Source organism: Lissotriton vulgaris, chromosome 4_1 (assembly GCF_964263255.1).
Source record: "Lissotriton vulgaris chromosome 4_1, aLisVul1.2, whole genome shotgun sequence".
NCBI lineage: Eukaryota > Metazoa > Chordata > Amphibia > Caudata > Salamandridae > Lissotriton > Lissotriton vulgaris.
In genome coordinates this window covers 238,496,536-238,521,855 of record NC_141691.1, presented here as the reverse complement: position 1 = coordinate 238,521,855, position 25,320 = coordinate 238,496,536, and positions in this window count along the sequence as shown.

The following is a 25,320-nucleotide window of genomic DNA, read 5'->3' as shown; positions in this document are numbered from 1 at the left end:
CAAATTCCAGGAGGGTTGCTGTAAATTATACACAATGGGAACATTGCCCTGCACCATTCGGTGGCAGTTCCAATACGTTTCTGAAAAAATACACCTATTTTACAGACTTTAATCAATCTAATCCCGGGTCATTTTATTTTAAAATGACACAAAAGTCAATGTCCAAAGTTAAACTTACCGATACAAAATTGCTGTATTCAAAGTCCTTTCTAGACAACTTGGCTGTAGATGGCTACGAGTTTTGGAAAGGAACAATTGACCTTAAATCGGTTTGGGGTACCAAAGATTGGCAGGTACAAGGCACTGAGGCTTTGCACCGTGCATGTCTCATCCCGAATCACATGTTGTTTTTAAATTCAACTATTTTCCAAACAACATGCTTTGATTGGCTACTTCTAAAAAATTAAATACACCGACCATCCCAGATTTAAAGGAATATACAGGTTGGGGTAATTTTACTGATTTGTCCATTCATGAGTTGCAAGCTCTTTTGCACACATCATCCTTTAACATTTCCATTTTGGATTCCAAGGGTTGGCTGATATGGCAGAAGAGTGCTGATTCTTGCCAACGCCGTTTTCTAGGTTTGGCTAAAGGGTTCACAGAAGTCAGGCCCGATCCCCGTTTTGAAGAAGACTATACTGTCACAACTTATTCTGTGGGGAAGCTGTGTCAAAATTGGTTACAACATTCCACATTAGCTGCAGTTAAACTACATCTATCTCAATTAAATGATAATGTGGATTTGAACGATTTTATAAAAGGCCCGGCTAAAGGTAGATCTAAACGATGGCTGTATGCGATTTACAATGAAATTTGGAAAGTTACCCAGGTTGAGGCTGCTAAACGCCTAAGAGCTATTGATCAAGCACATTTAGAAAAGGTGCTTGCAGTTGTTGATAACAGTATTAACACGCTTTCTTCCCGAATTTACACGTTAAAAAATATTGTGTCTTCTGTTGTTGACATTGTACATGATGAAGTGTCCATGTTATATCATGGTCAGAATCAATTACGTTCTGTGATGCAGTTTGCTTGGACACTACAGACTCTTAAGTCTGGTCGAGTGCCTTGGAATTTTATGAACGCCTCATCACTATTTGCCCCATTTAATCTGACTGAAAAAGAGCGCATGGTATCAATGAGAGATGCAACATTTTCTATGTTACACATTAAAACATTAGAATCCTTGCCCTTTTCTGTGGCTGAGGTGACTGCTGCTACATGGCTTATCCATGGTGTTATTACCTTACCTTTTGCTTTGTATAAATTTACAAATTGTATGAAATATATAGCCATTGGGCGATATGAACCATTAGGCAGTGCTTTCCTCCATGAGACATGGTCTTTACCATACACTTACAGATGCCTAAAAGAGGGAAATGAAGTGAATGTGAATGGTGAAGAATGTACACAGTCACCTGACCGCTCACTAATATGCAGACACATCCAGTTGCATGGTTCTTGTAATAAGGACAAACATAATTTGGCCTGTGTTTTGAAAGGGACACCAGTTCCTGCAATAGTTCCCACGTTCACTTTGTTGTCAACCGGTAGTTATTTACTTTTGAATAACGAATTTTGTTGTGGGTTAGAGGCCGGTATCGCTTATGTGGTTACCGTGTCAGAAAGGGTGGTTTGCTGCAAGAATGTGTTATATCCACCCACGCATGCGAATTCAGATGTTTTAATTTGGCCAAGAATACCAACCTTGAGAGCTGAGTTCAATGGTTTAGGCCGTATAAGAGCCCTATTGTCTCAAAAGCAGGAGGCCCTGAGCTCTGCCCGCGAAACTTATGTCCTTCACATAGCAAACACACGCACAGAAGTACAGGCTCTTTTAAGTACTGATTTGCCGTTTCATTTCTGCGAGCTGGTTCATCAAATTTTCAATGCCTCCTCCACAACGAGCCTGGCTCATTTTTTTAAAATGGTTAGCAGTGGTCTCGTGACTACATTTGGAAAAGTATTTGGTATTATCCCTGCGTTCTTTCATTCTATATTCGCTAGCCTGTTTGGCGGATTTCCTGTTTTGCTGGCTTTGGCTGCAGGCGTTCTGGTGATATTTTACTTTATAAAACATGGATGCCCATCCTGCGCAAGGAAACGCTCAGCCCCTACTGATGCAGTTTCGCAACCGGATGCTTGATTACTATGGCTCCTTGCCGCTTGCGACTTTAAGCACGGCTTTTGGATTATCCTTCAGATTTTCCTATTTCACATGTGTCCAGCCCGTGTTTCATTGCCTGAGCTGTGATTTCGACTGGGCCATTGATTTGTGTCTCTGTTTACCGACTTCTCCTGATGTCAACTTTGATCAGCTGATGAACCCCGTAGTGGCTCACGAGCTGGTCTGTTCTGGCGAAAGGGTTATGGCTGTGGCAGCGATGCATGGACTAATGGGTCAGTGGGACATATTCGCAGCGGTGCATGACTTTCTGGCACAGAGCGTTCTCGAGAACCCACTGAGTTGTCCTCTGATGTTGCTAGAGGAATAGGTGTTGGAGGAGCACGTATGTTCTTTCCCATTGCTTAATTGGATGGCTGAACTGTTTTCGGATGATGACAGTGATTTCATGTTGGAAGCTGTAGCTACCTATTTTGCATATTGATTCAACCATGAGTGACTTTGAAAACTTCCATCATTATGGCACGTGACTTTTTAGTAATTCTGAATGGTGCCTTTTTTCAATACGAACATTCGATTTTTCATATGTTCTAGGCCTATTGACTAAGAGTAGGCATTAAGTTCGACTTTTTATATTTTGTGTGGCCACTCTAGGCATTCATACATAAATTTTGTTTTTGAATTTTACATACATTTGCATACTTTTAGCTTGGCTCAATATCATTGAACTCTGCTTTCATGTCTTGCCTCTCATAGAGTATTGGCTTATATTTTTTCTTTTTTAACTGTCCTCGGATCATTGGGGGGGTGTCATATGGTTACTACGTTTCTATATATTGTGTTAAGTTAGCATGTGCTTATTAAATAATTAAACGCCATATTTTCTTTCTGCTTCGGTTTGCACACAACACCTAATTGTTATTGTAGCTTTTAACCTAGACGAAAGATGTGATTTATTTGAGAATAATATGTTATTGCCTTGGTATCAGTCGTGCTTGGTACACTTGGTACAACTGTCTGCACACTGAGAACTGCACACTCTAAGGATAACCTAACACAAGGTTGCTGAAGGCCTGATCCTCGCACCACGTTAGACATAACACAAATAATGTTGCTGCCAACATTGGGCTCTACGCGGGTTTAAGATACAGTTACAGGGAATGAATCAACACACTTGATGCTTCGCATGCTGAGAGCTGGTAGCGGTTGATGTGATCTCCTCCTACTGAGAATTAGAGGTATGGGTCCGCCCTGCTAAGAACCCAGATGAGACCTTCTTAGATATAATATAATATGCTAATTAGGGTGCGCGAAATATAGGTGATACATAATTCTATAGATTTTTGCATCATAACATGCTATCACCTTTTGCTTATTATGGATTAGTGACTATGCTGCTAACTCTGATTTTTATAATATGTATGTTGATATTATACAAGATACTGCGTTTGAGAATGTTGCATTGAAAAATAAACATTTCAAACTTGCACGTGTGTTCTCTGCCTCCCAGTTTCGGTTTGTAATGATTATATAACGAAAGAGTGTTCATGTGTTCCACGATACCTGAGGTATTCTAAGTTCATGTTCTGGATTGTCTAAGTCATTGGTAAGTTATTACTACCGATGAGACACTGTAGCTAGCTTGGTAAGGGGATTTCTGAAACCAAGGTGAGTTTTGGGTCACCCTAACTCACCCAGGTTCTAGATCTCTGTGCACAGTTCTGTGGGAGAACGGAAACCCTGCTACAGCTCCTTTGCAAGGCATGCTTTATTACTGACAGCATCAAGGAGGACAAGGGGAACCCATTAAATCACTCGGGACCATGGGTGGCAAGTATTTATCAAAACAACAAGTGGTCCTGAGCATACGAGAATGAGGAAAAAATAATATATATAGATCACAATGGAATTCTATATAGTTCAGGATTCCTTGACCAGCCGGCCAAGGAATATTTATTGGTTCAATAAGTTTATGATCTCAAAAATACAACAAATAACCCAAGGAGTAAGGGTTAAATTGGGGCACAGTCCTGTGCCATTCAGGAAGAGGGAGGGTAAGAGGGTAAAGGTAAGTGAGGAAAGTTATCAGGCAAACAGAGTGAGCTTGCAGGTCACTGATATTAGATATACATTAGCAGTGTATCCTGGAGTCATTCATACAAACAATAGTATCATGGAAGTATATGTATGAATTACTCTAAGGTCGACGTTTCGATCCCCAGCTCAAGTATCACGGGATCATCATCAGGACAAGAAAAATATTTTTGCCTGAACACAGTTATTTATAACACCTGTTTTTGAGAAGAAGTGAAAAGGGAAGAAAAACAAAGATATATACACAGTCATTATTTGTATAGTCAGAGCTCACATTGTAACAACAGACTTTGCTTTCGGAAACGCAGTGGTAGGTGTTGCCATGAGGAGTGAGTATTCCGTGCAAGACCTCTGAAATTCATGCAATTTGCAATTCATTAATTTCTGTGAATGGTCATCCGTATTGACGTGGAGTGTTGGTGAAGGGTACTCATTGGACTTGTGAGTGAAGGTGATTTGGGGACTATAAGTAAGCCGTGAAGAGGTGAGGCTTGTGTTGGTGGAAAATTCCGGTTTTTTAGGGGGCGAATTGTGAGGGCTCATGGCGCTTGTTAGCCGGGGGAACCTACCAAGTTGGTGGCTAGAGGTGGGATTAGCTTCAATTGGGAAGGTCCTTTTTGGGTCGCCCACGCGATTCCTTCTGTTGACAATAAATGGTATTAATACCGGTGTTAGAACTCAGGGGCGAAGGGGAACTTATTCTTAGATGAGCCTGGGTACCTTAGTGGGTGAACCGTTCTTCGAGATGCGGTTGGGTTGGGATTCTGAATAGGCACCGGTATAGGTTTAAGGGTAAAGCCCAATCTGAAATAAACATTTTAATATTACTGAGTGCACACTGTTGCGTGAAGGTACGTTTTAGGTGTGGCCATGGTGGGGAGCTGAAGGGATTTACCTTCTGGGTTGTTAGGTAGAGTGACACCGAAATCACGGGTCTTGAAATTATTCAGTTAGGGGCATCTGATCCTATGCGTTTATTTGCTATGAGGTAAATAAGAAAAACAGGAATTCCATTAGTTATGGTGTTCTAATGACTTCATGGGGTATCGAGTAATGTGGTGACACAGTTACCATGGTGTGGTGAGAAGTATCATTGTTTAGCAGAAGTCCGTTTCAGTTACTGGAAATACAGTCTATTATATCCAGTTGGAGCACGATGCGCTGGCCAACCTCTGTGAGGAAAAAGGGAAAGAGAACTCCTCACCTCCCCCCGAGTTAATTGTTCTCTTTCCCTTTTTCCTCACAGAGGTTGGCCAGCGCATCGTGCTCCAACTAGATATAATAGACTGTATTTCCAGTAACTGAAACGGACTTCTGCTAAACAATGATACTTCTCACCACACCATGGTAACTGTGTCACCACATTACTCGATACCCCATGAAGTCATTAGAACACCATAACTAATGGAATTCCTGTTTTTCTTATTTACCTCATAGCAAATAAACGCATAGGATCAGATGCCCCTAACTGAATAATTTCAAGACCCGTGATTTTGGTGTCACTCTACCTAACAACCCAGAAGGTAATCCCTTCAGCTCCCCACCATGGCCACACCTAAAACGTACCTTCACGCAACAGCGTGCACTCAGTAATATTAAAATGTTTATTTCAGATTGGGCTTTACCCTTAAACCTATACCGGCGCCTATTCAGAATCCCAACCCAACCGCATCTCGAAGAACGGTTCACCCACTAAGGTACCCAGGCTCATCTAAGAATAAGTTCCCCTTCGCCCCTGAGTTCTAACACCGGAATTAATACCATTTATTGTCAACAGAAGGAATCGCGTGGGCGACCCAAAAAGGACCTTCCCAATTGAAGCTAATCCCACCTCAAGCCACCAACTTGGTAGGTTCCCCCGGCTAACAAGCGCCATGAGCCCTCACAATTTGCCCCCTAAAAAACCGGAATTTTCCACCAACACAAGCCTCACCTCTTCACGGCTTACTTATAGTCCCCAAATCACCTTCACTCACAAGTCCAATGAGTACCCTTCACCAACACTCCACGTCAATACGGATGACCATTCACAGAAATTAATGAATTGCAAATTGCATGAATTTCAGAGGTCTTGCACGGAATACTCACGCCTCATGGCAACACCTACCACTGCGTTTCCGAAAGCAAAGTCTGTTGTTACAATGTGAGCTCTGACTATACAAATACTGACTGTGTATATATCTTTGTTTTTCTTCCCTTTTCACTTCTTCTCAAAAACAGGTGTTTTAAATAACTGTGTTCAGGCAAAAATATTTTTCTTGTCCTGATGATGATCCTGTGATACTTGAGCTGGGGATCGAAACGTCGACCTTAGAGTAATTCATACATGTACTTCCATGATACTATTGTTTGTATGAATGACTCCAGGATACACTGCTAATGTATATCTAATATCAGTGACCTGCAAGCTCACTCTGTTTGCCTGATAACTTTCCTCACTTACCTTTACCCTCTTACCTTCCCTCTCCCTGTATGGCACAGGACTGTGCCCCAATTTAACCCTTACTCCTTGGGTTATTTGTTGTATTTTTGAGATCATAAACTTATTGAACCAATAAATATTCCTTGGCCGGCTGGTCAAGGAATCCTGAACTATATAGAATTCCATTGTGATCTATATATATTATTTTTTCCTCATTCTCGTATGCTCAGGACCACTTGTTGTTTTGATAAATAATTATTACTGACAGCAGCACAGCCTCTGGCTTCAAGCCCAAGTCCACATTTATCCCGATCATGGCGCATGACGCCATTGATACGTTTCATGAATGTGTCAGTAAGCAACTTAGCGCCTACAGGGCCAAAAACAAGAAGCACAGGTATGGGCATGACAATTTTTCCATGACCCAGAGAAAAGCACTGAAATCTCTTACAGAGGACGATACCATTGTCATGCGTCCTGCCGACAAGGGAGGTAATAGTGTCATTTTGGATAGAGAACAATATGTAACAGAAGCCCTGAGACAACTGTCTGATGGCAATTTTTACACCATCAGTACTTTTGACTTATAACAACAGTATAGTTGTTCTGTGGGATAAACTAGAGATTTGGAGGGAGAAAGGCATACTGGAGTGGGAGGAGTACAGGTTTTTGAAGAACAACAACCCTACCCTCCCAGTCCTGTACCTCTTACCCAAAATACATAAGTGCAAGGAGAATCCCCCTGGAAGACCCATCGTCTCCTCGAGGGGTAGTGTTGCGGAACACGTATCCAAGTACGTAGATCATTATCTACGGGACTGGGTCCAAGGCCTAGGTAGCTATATCAAGGACACCAAAGATTTTCTGGCCAAACTCCAGAATCTCACATGGGATGATGACTATGTTCTCATTACCATGGATGTCCAGGCCCTTTATACCATCATTGACCATCGACAGGGCCTGGAATCCTGTGAACATTTCTTGAACAATCGGCCACTTCGCTTCAGAGAGCACAGCAAAATGCTCCTGGAAATGATGGAATTTTATCTCTTAAACAATTTTTTCCTCTTTGATGGTAAGATCTACAAACAGGAGACTGTAACAGCGATGGGTTAGTGTTTTGCGCCAAGTTTTACTAACCTCTTTATGGGGTATTGGGAGCAGAAGATCTTCGCGGACCCATCACTGAAGGACCAGGTGAGCAATATCGCCACCTGGTGGAGATATATTGATGATCTCTTCTTGGTATGGAGAGGATCGGAGGAAAAAGCCTCCCTTGTAATCGATCTTCTCAATATCAATGACAGAAACATCAAATTGACCAGTACCATCAGTAAAATTCATGCCGAGTATCTAGATGTCAGAATTGACATTATAGATAATAAGATACACACATCTCTTTTCAGGAAGGAGACTGCTGGCAACAGTATACTCCATGCCCTCAGCAGCCACCCGGAACCACTCAAGTGGAGTATTCCTTTCGGGGAACTTCTGAGGGCAAGGAGGAACTGTAATACGGATGACAGTTACCAGCAGATTGCCAGGGAAATGCTGGACCGTTTCAAACACCGTGACTATCTGGCATGGGTGTTGAAAAAAGCCAAAGCCAAGGCTGATGCGGTCAACCGCGTTGACTTTCTTAACAACAGTGCCCGCGAGGACAGCAGTCCAGAAGATAACATCACCCGACTCATTTTAACTTACAACAAGGAGTCAAAAGAGATCCAGAAAATTGTAGCCAGAAACTGGAATATCCTGAAAAGTGATGGAGTAATAGGGAATCTTATCCCTGATAGACCCAGCATTAACTACAGGAAAAGTAGAAATATAAGGGACCTGTGTGTATGCAGTGACATCACGGAGTATTCTAACAGTCAAAATTTGGGCTTGAAAGGATATTTCCGTGTGGCCACTGCAAGGCCTGTAAAACCAGCATCCTGGTCAAAAAGGTAGAATACAATGGCATTACCAAAGAGATCACCCAATTTCTTACTTTCAGTACCATGTTCGTGGTTTATGTTATAGTCTGCCCCTGCGGACTATGGTATATCGGCAGTACCACCGCCCATGCCAAGAAACGTATCCTAGAGCATTATCGTGCCATTATCCACAAAGATGTGAAATACCCAGGGGTGAGGCACTTTAGTGATCATCATTTTTCCAATCCTGCACTCATGAGATTTTTTATCCTGGAACAAATTAACAGGAAGCCTAGGGGTGGGAACAGAGTGCTCAGGATGAGACAAACTGAATCCAGATATATCATTAATTTTCAAACCAAGGTCCCCGGGGGCTTAAACCACGATGAAGAACTGGCAGTTCATTTAAAAGATGATTATTTCTGATTCATTGTTTCCTGCCAGTCCTATACTGTTGTCTTCATTAACTCTTCTTCTTCACATGTCCAGCGAGTTTATTTATTTATTAATAGCATGCATACGATGTTGTCATGTCTGATTTTAAACCTTGCTTTTTGATTTACAGGAATACTACAGGGACAGAAGCCCCACATTGCACTTTGCACCAGGTCCAGCGCCAATCACGTTCCTCATAGTAACTTAAGAGCACGCCCTTCCGGGCCTCTGCCTTTGTTGTTGTCACCCCTGTAACCCCCTCTCTGGTATTGTGCTGAAGTCAGAACACAGAAGAAAGCTCACACTCCGAAATATAATTTGCCGTAGTAGTTTACTCAAAGGCTGACTTGTAGGTGTATGTACTTTCTGGGCTCTGGAGATCAGCCCTAGGACGTGTCTGCTTCCGCTTAGAGACTTTTTATCTGTTCAACGGCCTCTGTGTAACTGTCTTGATAGAAAACGACCAGCAGAGGTCAGTAAAATACCAGAATTACTGTCTGCGGAGGGACTTTATTTTTTACATTTTTCTGGCAATTGCCTCTATTCAACTTTCTTGATAGAAAACGACCAACAGAGGTCAGTAAATTACCAGAATAACTATAGCATTATCTAGATTCCAGTCCATAGAAATTGTCTTCCACAAGCAACCATAGACAATAATATTTTTTTCAAATCTTGTATTTTCAGTAATATGACCATCGAAGTCCCTGATTTGATATTAAAAACAGAGCTTGGAGTTTGGTGCTTACGTTTCCTCACATTGAAGAACAGTAGATGTTTCAGCGCCCAGGCTAATGTGCTGCTGCAGTGTAGTTCCTATATTTCCAATAGGCTCTGCGCATTGGAATAATATATCCTATAGATTTGACATAGGACTTAGGTCGACTAGGTCTCTATCGAATATATTAGACTTAATTGTGAGTGCCAGCTAGCTCAGAGGTCACTAGAAACTTTCTCGAATAAACAAGAAGGGATTAGTTTTTTGACAACTGCATAAACATGACAACTTTGTTTCCCCAAGAATAAAACTGATCTTCAGAGTCATGGAAACAATAGATAGATATTTCACTCAGTCAAGCGTGCATGCTTCCTTTCACCAGAGGTACAGAGAAATAGAGAGACGGGCGTTTTCAATAAAAGTATTTATTGAACAGTCTTCTCTCTCATGATGAAGAAGTGAACTGCTACAATCGTAATACTGGCTGTAAAGTATAATGTGTACAGCAAGAAGAGTATTATAAAATAACACTGTAAAAGCATGGTATGGTTTCTAAGCCATAAGATGCATACACAAATAACAAAGACTAAACTTACTCAGCTGGTATTTCTAAAATACGCTTACCCCGATGTACCTAACCTAAGTCTAGTACGAGGGAAGAAGTAAGTGCATAGGTTTCGTTTTTTTGCCAAGAATCTATTCAAGATTTCTCTTAGGGTCTAATCAGCTCCGTACCATGGTTTAGAATGAAGGAGGTCTGGTATCTCTGTCTTCGGAACTCAATTTCCCAACACCCCGCAAGGGGAGCTTGGATACACTGGAGCTGGATTCTCAGCGAGAGAAAGACAGCCTCTCTGTCAGTGCGTCAGCTGGAGGGTCGGCTTCCTTCGGCACTTGCTGTTCCGAGCTGCGTCGGGCAAATAGATAGTCGAACTGCTCCAAACCACTGTCTCTTTGCTAGGGCAAGTGTGGGCATGTTTATACCTTGAAGGTGCCTGGTTTGATGTAAAGTTGGACATAATAACGTCACCAAAGAACCCCAAGGGAATGGTAGTTCTTTGAAAATGCCATGATTTCCAGGACAAATCAATATTCCAGAAAGAGGATGTCCCTGACTGCTGAAGCCGAGTTTTCCAAGAAATCGTTGTGGCTTTTTGGAACTAGTGGAAGTAGCCATGCCTGTATTTGGACTGCATGGGCTATGTCTAAATATGGGTATGATTTCTATGCCTATATAATGGTAGTGTGAATTATACCTATATAAGGGCATGAATCGGGAAAATTACACTAGGGTCGTAAAACGCTATACAACACCCACTCCACTTTATTATGTTCGATATTTCTAAATTCCTAGCATTAAAAACATATCTAAAGCATGATGTGTTTACAATCCCTCCCAAAATACAAAAAATGCATTCGAAATGGTTGCACACGAAAATAAGCATTTGTGATGTACGCATTTAGAAGAGCAATATTTACATTCAAAGCATGTAGTGTGATATTGGAAAAATGTTCATCAGAATGAGTCATTAGATAACAATTTATGAAATGGCTCTGAAATACAGAAGAAAGGTCGAGACCATTCCATGAGAGAATATAAAAACTGTTTTGGTTGTGAACGAGGTCAAATATTGTCTCTTGGTAGTGTTCAAAGAATTCTTGTTCTCTAAGAATAGTTCTACTTTAAGCAGATTACCTTCTACCCCCCAAAAAAATTCCATTTGGAAAAAGTTAAATCCAAGAAAAATAGAGTTCTAAAGTTAGAAGTTTTGTTTTGAAAAGTGAAGGTCAAATTCAGAGTTCATCAGAACGCTGTGTGCTAATTTCAAAAGTCATTCTCGCTATGAGGAGTAAACTGTCAGGGTTTAGGACAGCGTGCGCCTGCCTAAACTACAGTTCCCAGTAGCTTTAGGGAAAAAACTACATTTCCCATCATTCCCGGTGGTGCAGCAGGATATCAGAGGGCGGAGCCAGGTGTTCGGGGCTCGTGATTCCTGTTGTTAGCGAGAGCTGCTGCTCCACGGTGCCTCGGTGTTCCTGCATCTGAATCCGTGCTCTTCCTCCGCCGAGGAACTGACTTCTGCACGGTATTGTGATCGCGCTGGCTAGCGCGTATGTTCTGAAAATACTTTTGGCTCGTTTTCTTTCTTTTGACGCTGTTCTGGTTCCTCGCGGCTGCGAGTAGCTGTCAGAGAACTGTGCACCTAAATCCCTTGGTATTGCTTTCGGGGGGAAGGCTTCTCTTAGGTGTTCCAAGTGAAGGGATTATCAGACTTGGGAATACAAGTGACGGAGTGCAGGGGGGGATGAGGACCTCCGCACTGCCGGCATGAAATCGTGATGTTGTGAATCACTTTCGGTTATTGGACTTCCTTACCAAAGCGGATGGCAGTAGTGAAGGAACTACGCCATGCCGTGTTAGGTTTACCTTTTGTCTTGCCATCAAAAAGGAGACATTTGCGCTATTATAGCAAAGAGGATTCTGTTCATCTCTTTTGTTGGGAACTATTTTTGTAATCTCCAAACACTGGCTTGCTGCATTTAGTTTTTTGTACTCTTATATGCCTTGGATTGCCTATTTCTTCAGAGCTTTCCAGTTACTGGTCATAGGGTATGTTACTATTGAGTACTACTACTTTAGGCAGATAGTGTACATGTCCACTGTGTTCTTACACTTGTTCTTATGTTCATGCAGGATAAAAAGAAGGCAGAGGAACAGCAGTGTGGTGTATGCACATGTGTTTATACAGGTGAATTAAGGAGGTGTTTGTCTAGTGAGAAATTACTGAGTGTAGGGTTAAGAATTGTATTAACCATTGCCTATTTGTCTTACAGCTTCTTTTTCCCTGCTGCCCCTTTCCTTCTTCCCTTTATTCTTTTGGGTTTTTTCCCCTTTTGGGGGTTTTCCCTCGCCGTATCGTCTGAACACCCTGTGAGTATACTTCAGGGTGTTCGGAGGGTCCGGAGGTGGAGTATTGTTGCTGCATACGGATCCTGCGGAGTGCAATCCTGACATAAACATCAAGTCTTCTAAGTTTAAAAAGAATTCGTCTACTACTGTAGGTGAAAGTTGGACTACCTCGTCAAGCAGATCAATTGTACACAGATGAGAAGCATCGCCGTCAGCGTCAGTCGCATTAGCAATGTTCGCAGTAGATGGTACCTGTGTGCCTGTTGGTCCACGTATCTAACCGTCAGCTGGTTGTGCTGGTGAGACCTCCATGAAACGCGTCCTCAGGATTCGTAGCCGTTGGGGACAACACAATGCATGAGCCGTTACCGAACCAAGCAAATCGTCAACATCTGTTGGCAGTGCTGATGGAAGTGTTAGACAGATGTCTAGCACACATTCTTCTCCACATAGCAGGCATCATAGAACAGGTAAGATGCAATCTTGCCAGATTGGTCTGAATGAATGAAACCATGTGGTATTCAGACCTCTTAAATGAGCCAAAGCCCAAAATTTGGATTATGCGCTCACAACACTTTATTGCCAGGAGAGTGTTCTCAATGGTAATCTGGGCGTTGTTGGTGTATTGGCTTGCCATATTGAAGCAGAAGTAGCTAAAATAAAATTCCTGCTGTGAGTCCCAAAATGAGAGGCAGTCCGCCAAACACTGAGTGCACAAAGTTTGAAAATATACAGAGGACTGTTAACAGTCCCGAAAAAATCGCCTTAAATACATGTACAATACCACTGGTATCAGACATGTTTAAGATACGACCTAACATTTCTGCGAAATGTCTGGGGCAGTTTGTTGATAATAAGACATGTATCTCTGCTAAAGTCCATGCAACCTGCAGATCATACGTCTCTTTAGACAAGGTCAGTGGAACAGTTTTTTGTAAAAGAATGGCTTTCATTCTGCTTAAAGAATCAATTCGAATAGAAGAGATGCTCAGTGAAGGCCATAACGGCGACTCCCCATCTGTCTTTGCTTTAGGAAACAATACTTGCATACAACAAGTGACCCTGGCTGACACACCTACGAGATAGGCAATTCCTGGCATCATTCCTAAACAGCTGTGATCATTCAACATTATGTAGCTCCCATTGGAAAGCTGCCTAAATATTGGATCTATCACTGCTGCCGGAGAACCTTGCAGGTGGCAGGATAAGTTGGTCAAAAAACTATCACAGGCTCCGTGTAAATTAATACCCTGACATAAAAGTGTACCACTTAGTGCGCTGTTACATTGTGTATCACTAAGAAATACTTATTTTCCCCCACTCCAACATCTGTGTGTGTATGGTAAATTCCAGGTTGACTTAATGTATTCTTTACCCAACCTTTCATACAGGCCTGCTGGTATGTGTTTTCAAGCAATACTAAAACTGGAAAATTGTCACTGGCAACGTAATGGTGCCATGTATTATCCATTCTATGGCTGGTTTCTGTTAATGGTAATCTTTCCAGTTTTTCTATGCTCAGCACAGTATAGTCTGCTCCCCTCTGTGCCAAAGAGATTTGTTTATCTTTAAGGTTAAATCCAGTACACAATGACGTGGTGTTGATTAGACGCCAAGGGACATAGCCTGAACGGAGATTTTGTAACGTCCAGCCTAGCAGCATTACAGAACGCAATTGAGACTGCCCATGTTGTAACATGAGCAAGTCATGTTCGATTATGTCTATGGCAGAGGATACAATGCTGTCCAAAGAATAAATTCTGGATGACAGAGTTGTTAACCCATTGTCAACTACAGAGAGAGCTTTCTCTAAATTAATATGATCAATTTCTCGTATTCGTTCTGCAGTTTCCATTTGCGGGACTTTCCATGCCTCATTATAAGCAGCATAGATACCGGCGTATATGAAACATTTATGACATCGCTTTGCAGGACCTTGTAGGAAGCATCTTTAAGTAAAGATAAGTGTTGTTTAACCTCTGTGAGTGTAGATTTTTGTAGCCACTGAAGGCACAGTTTTCCTACACTGTATGTTGTTACTATCCCTGGATGTTGTCTCTGGACATATCTTGGGTCTGGCCTTGTTACTGTAAACCCTTGTGTCTTGTTCAGGAATCTATTTTGACAGTTATTCGTGTCTATAGGCCAGAGTAACCATTTTTTCCAATCAGGATCAGTTCTGTTTTTAAGTAAAATCGATGTTAAGTCGACCCCTCCCTCTGAAGTGTATTTACTATCAGCTGTAGGTACAGGTATGGACGGTTTGTTTAAATCTTTTATCTTTTGTGGTATTGAACCTAAGAAGTATGGAAATTTTTCATAAAATGTTTTTGAGCTACCCTTTGGTGGTGCGTTGGACAATGTTCCCATTGATTATAAGTATAACTATTTCTAGGGTTTGCAGATTTGTGCAAGTAATGATGACCATAGTGATTGAAACAATACATTTGTTCATAATCTGATTAACATTTTAAATATTCATTGTTTGTAAATTTTGCTGACATTTCTAAGGGGAAGCGCTGGGGCATAAAGCCTTCCCTCTCGAGTCAGTTTTCGGCTGCGTAGGAAGCACCTGTGGGCCACCGCAAAGTGTAGTTGCGACGGACAGGGAACCCTGGTCAGGGGGTGAAACAATGTGCAGATTTGTGTGTGAGTCCAGGTGGTGGCGTCTGTGGCAGTATCGCCCAAGTTCTTTCCGCTCAGCCGGCCCGACACCCACTGTAGCTGCGCTGCTAGTTAATATAGTTCTAGGTGGGGCACCGCGAAGCCCCCAGCCTCAGTAGGTATGTACATTTTCGTCAGTGCTACACGCGGCCTGCCAGTGTTCCAGATAAGGTTTCGGAGCAAGGCTTCTAGGTCACGAAACACTCGGACGGGAACATATGTCGGGATATTGGCATAATAGTATAATAGCCTTGGCAGGACTAACATTTTCGTCAGCGCAAAACGGCTGGGCACATTCAGGGGAAGGGTTTTCCAAAAGGTTATCTGCACACGTAACGAGGAGATGGCTCGCATCAGGTTTCCCTCCAGTATGTCAGATTGAGACCTATAAATGTGTATCCCAAGATAACTAAACGTGGTTGGGTACCAGGCGAGTCTCCCGCCGTTGATACGGATATCACACTCCTGCATATCCGGGCCAAAGGGGTATGCTCCCGATTTAGCCCAGTTAACTTTCAGTCCCGACATGGCTTCGAAGGTTCGGAATATGTCCGATAGGGATTGTGGTAGACAATGAAGGTCATTGGCGTATAAAAGCAGATCATCCGCGTAAAGCGAGACTGCGTGTAAGCCGTCCGCCAGTGGGATCCCCCACTCCTCTCCCCATATCCTCAGCAGTGCTGCAAGCTGTTCCATTGCCATAGAAAAAAGTAGCGGAGACAGGGGGCAGCCCTGCCTGGTTCCCCTTCGCACCGAGTTGTGTCTGATAGCAACCTGCCCATGCGCACACGTACAGTGGGTTTCTGGTATAGTAAACTGACCATGTCAGTGTAATCATCCCCTAGTTCATATTTCTCCATCATTATCTTGAGATTGGGCCACTCTACAGAGTCAAAGGCCTTCTCAAGGTCAAGTACGAGGCATCCCGATCTCGGCCATTGTCGGGTGGCATATTCCTGTACTCTGAACAGCCTGCGAATATTATGCGATGTGCTGCGCGTGGGCACAAAACCATTTTGGTCATGGTGCACGAGAGTCTAGACCAGAGGGGCCAGTCGCTGAGCCAGGGTGGAAGCAAGTATTTTGTAATCAGTGTTTAATAGGGCCAGTGGCCGCTAAGAGCCCACACACGTGCCATCTCTGCCAGGCTTTAGGATGGAGATTAGGTTGGCTTCGTTCAGAGTGAGGGGGAGAGAGGAGTCTTCGGCGGCGGCCGCGTACATTTTTAGCAACTCAGGAATCAGTATATCAGGGCAGGCTTTGTAAAATTCGGCAGGTAGCCCGTCCGGGCCAGGGGACTTGCCATTTGACAAGTCAAATATGGCAGTGCACAGCTCCTCAGGCGTAAGCGGTGCCCCAAGGTCTCCCTGTTGTGCGGCGGTGAGCCGCGGTAGCTGAATGCCTGAAAGATAATCCGTGATGTCCGCAGTAGGGACTCGTAGCTGGGAGCGATACAAAGCCCGGTAGTGGTCTGTGAAGGCCAAGTGTATTTTGGTTTGTGAGTATACCACCTCACCCCCGTCGGTGCATATTGCAGACACCGGCGCTGTGCGATCTTCCTGCTTAATGAGCCAGGCCAACAATTTCCCGGGTTTGTCACTGAGATGATGCGTGCACGCCGAGTGAGCCGCATAGTTGATGTGACAGAGCCTCTCTAGCAACCGCGCATGTGCCCCGCGGGCCTCTAGTAGCGGTTCATCAGCGCCATCTGCCGCTTCCTGCTCTCGTTGGAGCAGTTCAGACTCTACTTTTTTCAATTCCCCCTCAAGCTGTTTTTGTATATGTCCCTGCGTGCCCAAGCAATGTCCCCTGATCACGACTTTGAAGGCATCCCACTCGACCAGGGGAGAGGACACCGTGCCGGAGTCATCCCCAAAGTATTGTGTCGTTTGCGCAATGAGGGAGTCCCGGAACGGGGCACCCAGGAGCAAGGCTGGTTGTAACCTCCAGGTATGGATGGGCGGGTGCGGGCGTTCCCATTCTATGTCCAGTATGTGCAGGTTATGATCTGAATGGGTGCGGCCCATGTAGTGTGTGTCTATAACAAGTGGCAGGAGCTCTGTGGATATCATGTATCTATCCAGCCGTACATGTAAGGTGTGCGCTCCTGAGTAATAGGAATACACCCTGGATGCAGGATTGCGTGTGCGCCAGACATCATGTAAGTCCCATTGTGTTGCCCAGCTGACGAATGCTTTCATGGCCCCGTGTGCCGGTGTACCGCGTTGAGGTGGGGAGGAGCGATCCAGTGTCGCGTCTAATACGCAATTATAATCACCCCCCAGTATCCAAGGGATTCCATGCCAGGGCGCCAATTTCGCTGAAAGTTGTGTAAAAAAGCCCCCTTGGTTTGTGTTGGGGGAGTACAGGGAGGCCAAAATCACAGGTTGCCCATCTAGTCGGCCATGGACAATCACGAATCTACCATCTGGGTCGGTGTGGGAGTGTGTTACTGCCAGTGGAGTCCCAGGTCTCACTCATAACAGTGCCCCGCGGGCGTAGGAGGAGAACTCTGTGGCATAGAGGTGCCCGCGCCACCTACGATATAGCGTTCGCGCGTCCGCCTTGTTCAGATGTGTCTCCTGTAGGAGCACAATATGAACCTGGTGGCGCTTGAGATAGGAGTAAATTTGGTACCTGCGCGATGGTGTATGCATGCCTCTAATGTTCCATGTGCAGATTTTTATCGCAGACATTTTGTTACTCTATGTAATCCCCACATTCTCCTCCCACCACTCCTCTATCTCAATGACCCATTTTAAGGCTCCTCTCCAGGCATCGCAGAGCCACAGCCCCACCAAGATCTGCGTTGGCTTCAAGATCAAGCTATTGCTGCCAGGGCGTGTCCCGTTGGGATCCGACTATGTCTCTCAACAGATCAGATCCGCAGTCTGGGGTGTCACGTCTGGTTGGTCCATGACAATCTGGGAGTCTGGCAGTCCATAGTTAGCTTCATCATCGCTCTGAAAGGCTCGGGGGCTGGTGTTCTGGACTGGGCTCAACACCGAGGAGCGGCTTATTTCTGTGACTCGGCAGAGAGCATCCTGCTGCTCCAGACGAACCAGTTCCTCAGGTGGGGCATGGTCCACCGCCTCTTGCGACTGTTGGGCCGCTGGCGATTTGTGTCTGCGGCACCGCCGCGATCCACATGTGCGTGTCGATGTGGTAGATCCTTGTGCCCGTCTGAGCGCTGTGTCCACGCCACTGTCTAACCAGGCCTCCACTTTCTCTGGGCTGGTGAAAAAGTGTGTTTTGTCCTGTGCCACCACTCTTAACTTGGCAGGAAAGAGGAGGGAGTATTTGAGGCCCACGTGGCGCAGTCTCTGCTTTACAGCAAGAAAAGAGTGTCTCTGTCTTTGCACCTGAACCGTCGGGGAAGAACATTATTTTGGTGTTGTCGATCTGAATGTCTCCGAGCTTCCTGGTTTCACGCAAGATTGAGTCGCGGTCGCGGTAATTCAGGATCCGGAGGAGGTGCTGTCGAGGGCTGGAGCCCGTAGGTGGGGTCTCGTCAGCACCCGATGCACACGTTCCACCACGAAGGGTGGTGACAATGCGCCCTCTGGCAACAGGGCCCTCAGCCAGTCTTCCACGTGTTGCGTAGGGTCTCTCCCCTCCCATCTTTCCGGCACACCGACAAGTCTGATGTTGTTTCTTCGTGCCCGTCCTTCCGCATCCTCAGCTCGATCTTCTAAAAATTCAACTCTGTTCAGGAGGTCTTTTATATGCTTATCTGCTTGTCTGACTCGGGGCTCAAGATCTGTCACCGCTCCTTCCAGAGACGTAGTGCGGTCTGCCAGTTTCTTATGTCGGCTCGTAGATGAGTGAGGTCGATTGCGACGCTGTCTATTTTGGTTTCCAGGGAGGTACGGGTCAGCTGGACCGATTCTTCCAGCCGCTCCATGGCAGCAAGCACAGTGTCCAGTTTCATCGCCCGTGGTCGGTATCCATTGGTTTCAGCTGTTTATCTATTTTCCCTTTTGGTTGTGCACCTCCAGTGCCAGTGCGTGTCTTCACACCCCCAGACATGGGCACAGTGGTGGTCCAGGGGGTCTGCGGTGTTCGCGAGAGTCTCCAGCAGTGTGAATCGTTTCTATGCCTGGTGCCGGTGTTGTAGGTCCAAGGGTGTGGCGGGTCCGGAGGTTGCCTGTGGCAGGCAGAGCTTTTATTATGGCCGTCGTGGTTTTTCTTCAACCGTTAGCAGTGTTGGTCGCCGTGGCTCAAGGTGTCTGGTGCCGCCTGCAGTCGTCCAGGTGTGTTTCACCAGTTTGGGGCAACCAATTAGCGTGGCCACGGGGTATGTATGCGGCTAGTCCGTCAGTTGTGGCTCTTGACAGCTTGGCGCCACGTCGTACCCAGCAGTCGTGGTCTCTCCCCCCTTCAAGTGTGGCTCTCAACACAGAGCCCGTAGTTTCGCGGGGCACAGAGGTCCTCCAGTGGGCCTGAGGGAAGCGGGGGGAGGGGTAGAGTCAAATACAGCTCACCTCAACGTCTCAAAAGGGCAGCAGAGTGCAACCCTCGAGTGTTCGTCTTATGTAGTTGTTGCTGCGGGACTGAGCGACGTGGTTATCCCTTGCCAATGCGGGGCTTTTTCCTATCCAATGGCGCTGGGCTACGCTCCCTGTGGAAATGCGTCCTGCCTGGGTGCGGCCCTCCTCAGGCCTTCGGCAAGAGCCCGCACTTCGAGACCCTTCCAGGCGCCCGGCAGCAGGAGAGGTAGATTATCAGGGTGTCGGTGTGGTCCAGTCTTAATTGGGGACCCCGCTTCTCAGGGATGTGTAGTCCACCGCGTTTTCCGGTTCCCAAGGGGTCTCCGATGTCTCCTGGCACCGGTCCTGCTTCCAGGGCCAACTCCCCGGTAGATCCACTGTTCCCTCGTGGTCTCTCCCGTTGCCCTGTCTGAGTGTGGTGATCCCCGGCCAGGGCGTGCAGCAGCAAGGCGTGTCCCCTCAGCATCAGGGTGGGCGGAAGGGCAGGGTGCCCCGTCGGGGTGCGTCGCTTGCGGGACTTAGTGGATGGTGCACTGTGGAGCGCGCCCCGTTGCAGTCACCATGTGGGCATCGCTGTTGGCCGTTCTCACCGTCATGAGGTTCCAGCCTAGTCGGCAGTCCAGCGGCGCGCTCCGCAGGGGGCCCGCGTCTTCTTCAGCTATGGCATCCTGTATGGCTCCCCATCTCGGGCCCTCCTCGTGTCCCGTGTGGCAGCAGGTGTGAGGGGTGTCAGCGCCGGTGTAATTCCGCCCTGGTTAGGGCCTCGGGGGCATAGGTGCAGCTGCTCAGGAACAGGCGTGGGATGTCAGGAGTTGCCGACGTCTCGCTGTGTAGGCTGCGTTTTCGGGCCTGATGACTGAACAGAGGCCCCGGCCTTCCGTGGTCGCGCCCGCTAGACAGGCGGCACGCGATGCGGCAGACAGTCTTCAGAGGGTGTCGGATCGGCCGTGGTCGGTCTTTCAGCACCAAAGTCAGCTGGAGGGTGGGGGATGTTGCCCCAGTGCTCCGACTGCAATTTCAGCCGGCTGCAGATAAATGTGGCAGATTACCGGCCTAGGGAAGGGGAGCTCGGATCGGAGCTCTACCCAAGTGGATCCGCTGCCAATGCGTGCCTAGCCACGCCCCCTGGGGTGCCTTTCAACACATACGCCAAATTGAGTGCAAGGACATTACCAGAGCTGTGCAATTGAAGATTTCTGCATGTTAATTAATGGTCTGATGTAGTGATGCAACCCTCGCCATTTAAAAATACCTCTATACCATCCCTCAAACACCTGTAAGTGAATGGGAGGTTCCAAATTTCATGAAGATATGCTCCACCCAGGGGCTCAAATCTGCCTATAGCATAGTGTTTAATGCAACTCTCGAACTTGAAAAGAGAGAAGGGTAAGGTTATTAACCCGTGGATAAGCCACACAGCCGAATTTGCCTCTGCTACAGAAAAAGGCAATGGTTCTAATTTTTCAATATGCAACAGGGAAAACGTGGCATCTTTCATTGACATAAATTGCTGTTTTAAAGTCTAATTAAAAGGCAGAAATAACAAGGTCGTGTTCATGTAATCCCAAGCAACGTGACCATTCTTAAGTGTCTGCAAAGTCCTGGCAAAATGCATTACAGAACGCAATTGATTTTGCCCATGATATAACCCTGCAACATCTTCTTGTACAGTATCAACCACAGATGACACACTATTATCTAAAGTGTAAATTCGGGAAGAAAGGGTGTTATTGCTATTGTCTACAACTTTAAGCACTTTTTCTAAATTAGCTTGATCTATAGCCCTAAGCCTAGAAGCAGCTTCAATTTGAGAAAGTTTCCAAACTTCATTGTAAGCAGCATATATCCATCTTTTCGATCTGCCACCCGCAGGGCCTTTTACAAAATCATTTAAATCAACAGTATAAGAGATCTTGGACAAATGTGACTTAACAGACGCTAAGGAGGAATGTCTGAGCCAACTCTGGCACAATTTGCCTACAGAATAGGTGGTGACTGAATGGTGAGTCTAGAAACATTAAAAGAGGAATTACTAAACAGTGCTGAATCTCACTTAGGGGTGTATGGTAAAATTATTCCAATGGGGGAATTCGCTCAAATCTGGAAAGGAAGGAACATTCAATTTTTTAGACGTAGCCAATCCAAAGCATGTTGTTTGCGAAATAGTATAATTCAGAAACAACATATGGTTCGGGATGAGACAAGCACGATGCAAAGCCTCAGTGCCTAGTACTTGCCAACTTTTAGAACCCCAAACAGATTTAAGATCAATAGTATCTCTCCACAATTCATAGCCCCCAACAGCTAACTGGTCAATAAAGGACTTTGAATAAAGTAATTTGGTGTGGGTAAGTCTAACCTTGGAAAATTACTCTCCAATCAATTTTTTCTGATAATCAACTTTATTGACATTTTCAAAACAACAAAGAAAATTCATTGGCTGCAGCTCATCAACTAATAGGTACAGTTGGAGAGAATCAGCAGCATTTATAAAAGGGTAGAAATTAATCCAGTCCGACGTCACATACATTTGGATTGAGCAAAAAACAAAGCAAATATCAATGTTCACGGTGGCAGCAAATTGAACCACTTCCCCCAAATTTTGGAGAATTGTTCCGGTAAACCCCGGGATTCGCATAGGGCCTCCTCCTGGGCCCTGCACCAGTCCACCCCTCTCCTCCAGCCCTTCACCGTGGGAGCTGAGTCTCACAGCCAGTGACGTGCGATGTCCCGCTTAGCCACGGCCACCGCCTTCCCCATCAGGCGCTTGTCCAATCTATTGCCATCTAGGCCATCAAATATCCCCAGGAGCTTCCGAATTGGGTAATGGGGGACCTCCCAGCCCAGGGCTTGTGTTAACTCCCTCTCCACTCCCCTCCAAAACCTCCTCAGTCCCGGGCATGGCCACACCATGCGAAAGAAATCGGCTGGGGAGCTGCCGCATCTAGGGCAATCTGGGGAGGCTCTCAAGTGGGCTCGAAAGAGCCTCTCCGGGGTGAGGTAGGACGTGTGCAAGTAATATATCTGTACCAGCCGCAACTTGGAGGACGTGGTCAGGGTACGTGGAGCCATCAAGGCGTCTCTCCAGTCGGTCTCTTCCAGGGGTCCCACCCATCCCTCCCACCGGGCACGCAAGTGGTCAAGGGACGCGGGGCTATTATTGAGTAGGGTGCGGTAGATTCGGGACACTCCCCCCCTTCCCAGGTCTCCCATCATTACCTGGGCCTCCAATGGGCTAAATTCTGGGAGGGTAGTCGGTGCGGGGAGGAGCGCGTGGGGGGCGTGACACAGCTGGAGGTAGCGGAAGTATTGGCCGTGGGGAAGGGCGTGATGCTGCTGTAGGTCGGCAAAGGCTCGAATATGGTACCCCACCCATACCTCTCCTAGCACCGACACCCCAATGAGATCCCAACGTCGGAACCCGTCCAGGGACGATACCTCTCGGAGCCAGTTCCCGTGCCAGAGTGGCGTCTGGCGGGTAAGTGTGCGGCCCCATCCCATGTGGCATAGGAAAGTACGCCAGGCCAGCAAGACCGCTTTGGTAATGGGTGTCAGGCCCAGGGGCGCTTGCGGTCTAGGGCCCGCCCCATTTGGCCTTCAGCCATGTCCCAAACGTTTATGTGGAAAGACTTATGGGTCTTCCCCTCCTGGACATTGGTGGTTGCTTTGTTATAGGGCTAGGGCAGGCTAAACTTTGGAAATGTATTTTGCCCTAAAAATTCCATTGATTCCCTATGGTCCGCGAGATGAGTGAGGTTTGGCAGGGTACGCGAGATGAGTGAGGTTTGGCAGGGTACGCGAGATGCGTGCCATTTGGCATGCTGTCGCATTTCAGCGCAGCAAGCAGGGGAAATGACGCGGGTGTGGTTACGTTGATGTACGTGACCACACCCAAGGATCTGTGCTCACTATTCTGGAGATTTCTGAGAAGGAGGTTGATTCCAGGCAGGCTCTGTGTTTTGGTATGCTGTTTAACCCTTTGATGCAGATTCGTGTGTGCCGCGCTGGAGCAGACCTTTCCGGAGGAGCTTCTTGAGTTGGTAACTTCTCCGGCAGTCTTTGAGAAGGTGGTTTTGGACCGGATTTCTTCGAGGAATTTCTTCCTTTGGGGTCCAGAGTTTGCAGATGAACCTATAATTAAGAGTAGGTCGTACTCTTTAGGTATGAAGGCAATTGAATGCACAAAAAGGTTTTTATTTTTTGTATTTACAGAATCTAAAGAGCAAGAAAGATTTAAACGCTGTTTCAGTTTTTTATATCATGTTATTGAAGGAATTAGAAATCTTCAATGTTTTTGGTATGAAGTAAACCCAACATAATATTTCGAATAGAAAGTTATTGTTTTAGCACAGAAACAAGATTAATCTCTTGCTTATGTTTTCTACATGTAACTTGATTATGAAGCTATAACAAGACAATATTAGAGTGTTTTGCAATACACAGTTTCGTGCTATGTGAACAAGTTTAAAGGTTTTGATACTATCTAACAGTGAACAATTTACAGAAGATAATGTAAATCGTGCTATTTTTTCTGAGAGAGTTTTATTAGAAAAGTACAGATGTTTTATGTGCAAAGTAATATCAAGCATTTGGAGAATAATTAGTATAAAAGTGCAAATTGCAAGAGGTTTAATTGCGATATTATTCCACAGAATTTTGTGAAGTGAATCTAGTTTTACATGAAAACTCCATGCTTAGATTGCTGCTTGCATTAAGGAAAATTTACTGAAATATAAGTAAATAGGTATTAGTGTGTGTCTAACTTTTTCCTTTTCAGATCTCCCTCCCAGCTGTTCCCTTCCCAACTCCCCTTTTCCCCCCGCTTGATCACTTCAATATTCTGTGTAATAATTAACCATGGGCGTAGTGGGCGTAGTGGGGCTTCGCGGAGCTACGTGAAGTGGGCGAGAAACTACGCCCACCTCCACACTTCGCGTAGCCCCACTACGCACCGCAGGCCTCCCTCCCGCCCTCCCTAAATACTTTAAATTAAAAGTGTAAAATAATTAAAAGGCACTTACCTTGCCCGCCGCTGCCCGCCGCTGCCCGCCGCTGCCCGCCGCGTCGCCGTGGCTCGCTATCTTCATTGCTGCCGTCTTGTTTACTAATGCGCATGCGCGGGCGGCCGCGCATGCGCATTTTTTTGTGAGAAATGCGCATGCGCGGCCGCCCGCGCATGCGCATTAGTACACAAGACGGCAGAATGAAGATAGCGAGCCCCGGGGACGCGGCGGGCAGAGGCGGGCAAGGTAAGTGCCTTTTAATTATTTTACACTTTTAATTTAAAGTATTTAGGGAGGGCGGGAGGGAGGCGGGTGGCGGCCAGCTACGCTCCGTCTGCGGAGCGTGCGTAGTGCCGGATTCTATGCCTGCTACGCAAAATGCATAGAAGCCGGCACTACGCACACTCCGTGCACGGAGCGTAGCCGCCCGCCCACCCTTAGTAATAATTACAATCAGAATTGGAGGTATCGAGAGGTGGGACCTTATATCATCGCATCAGATTCCGAGGAAGACTTCGTCTGACAGAATAGTGAGC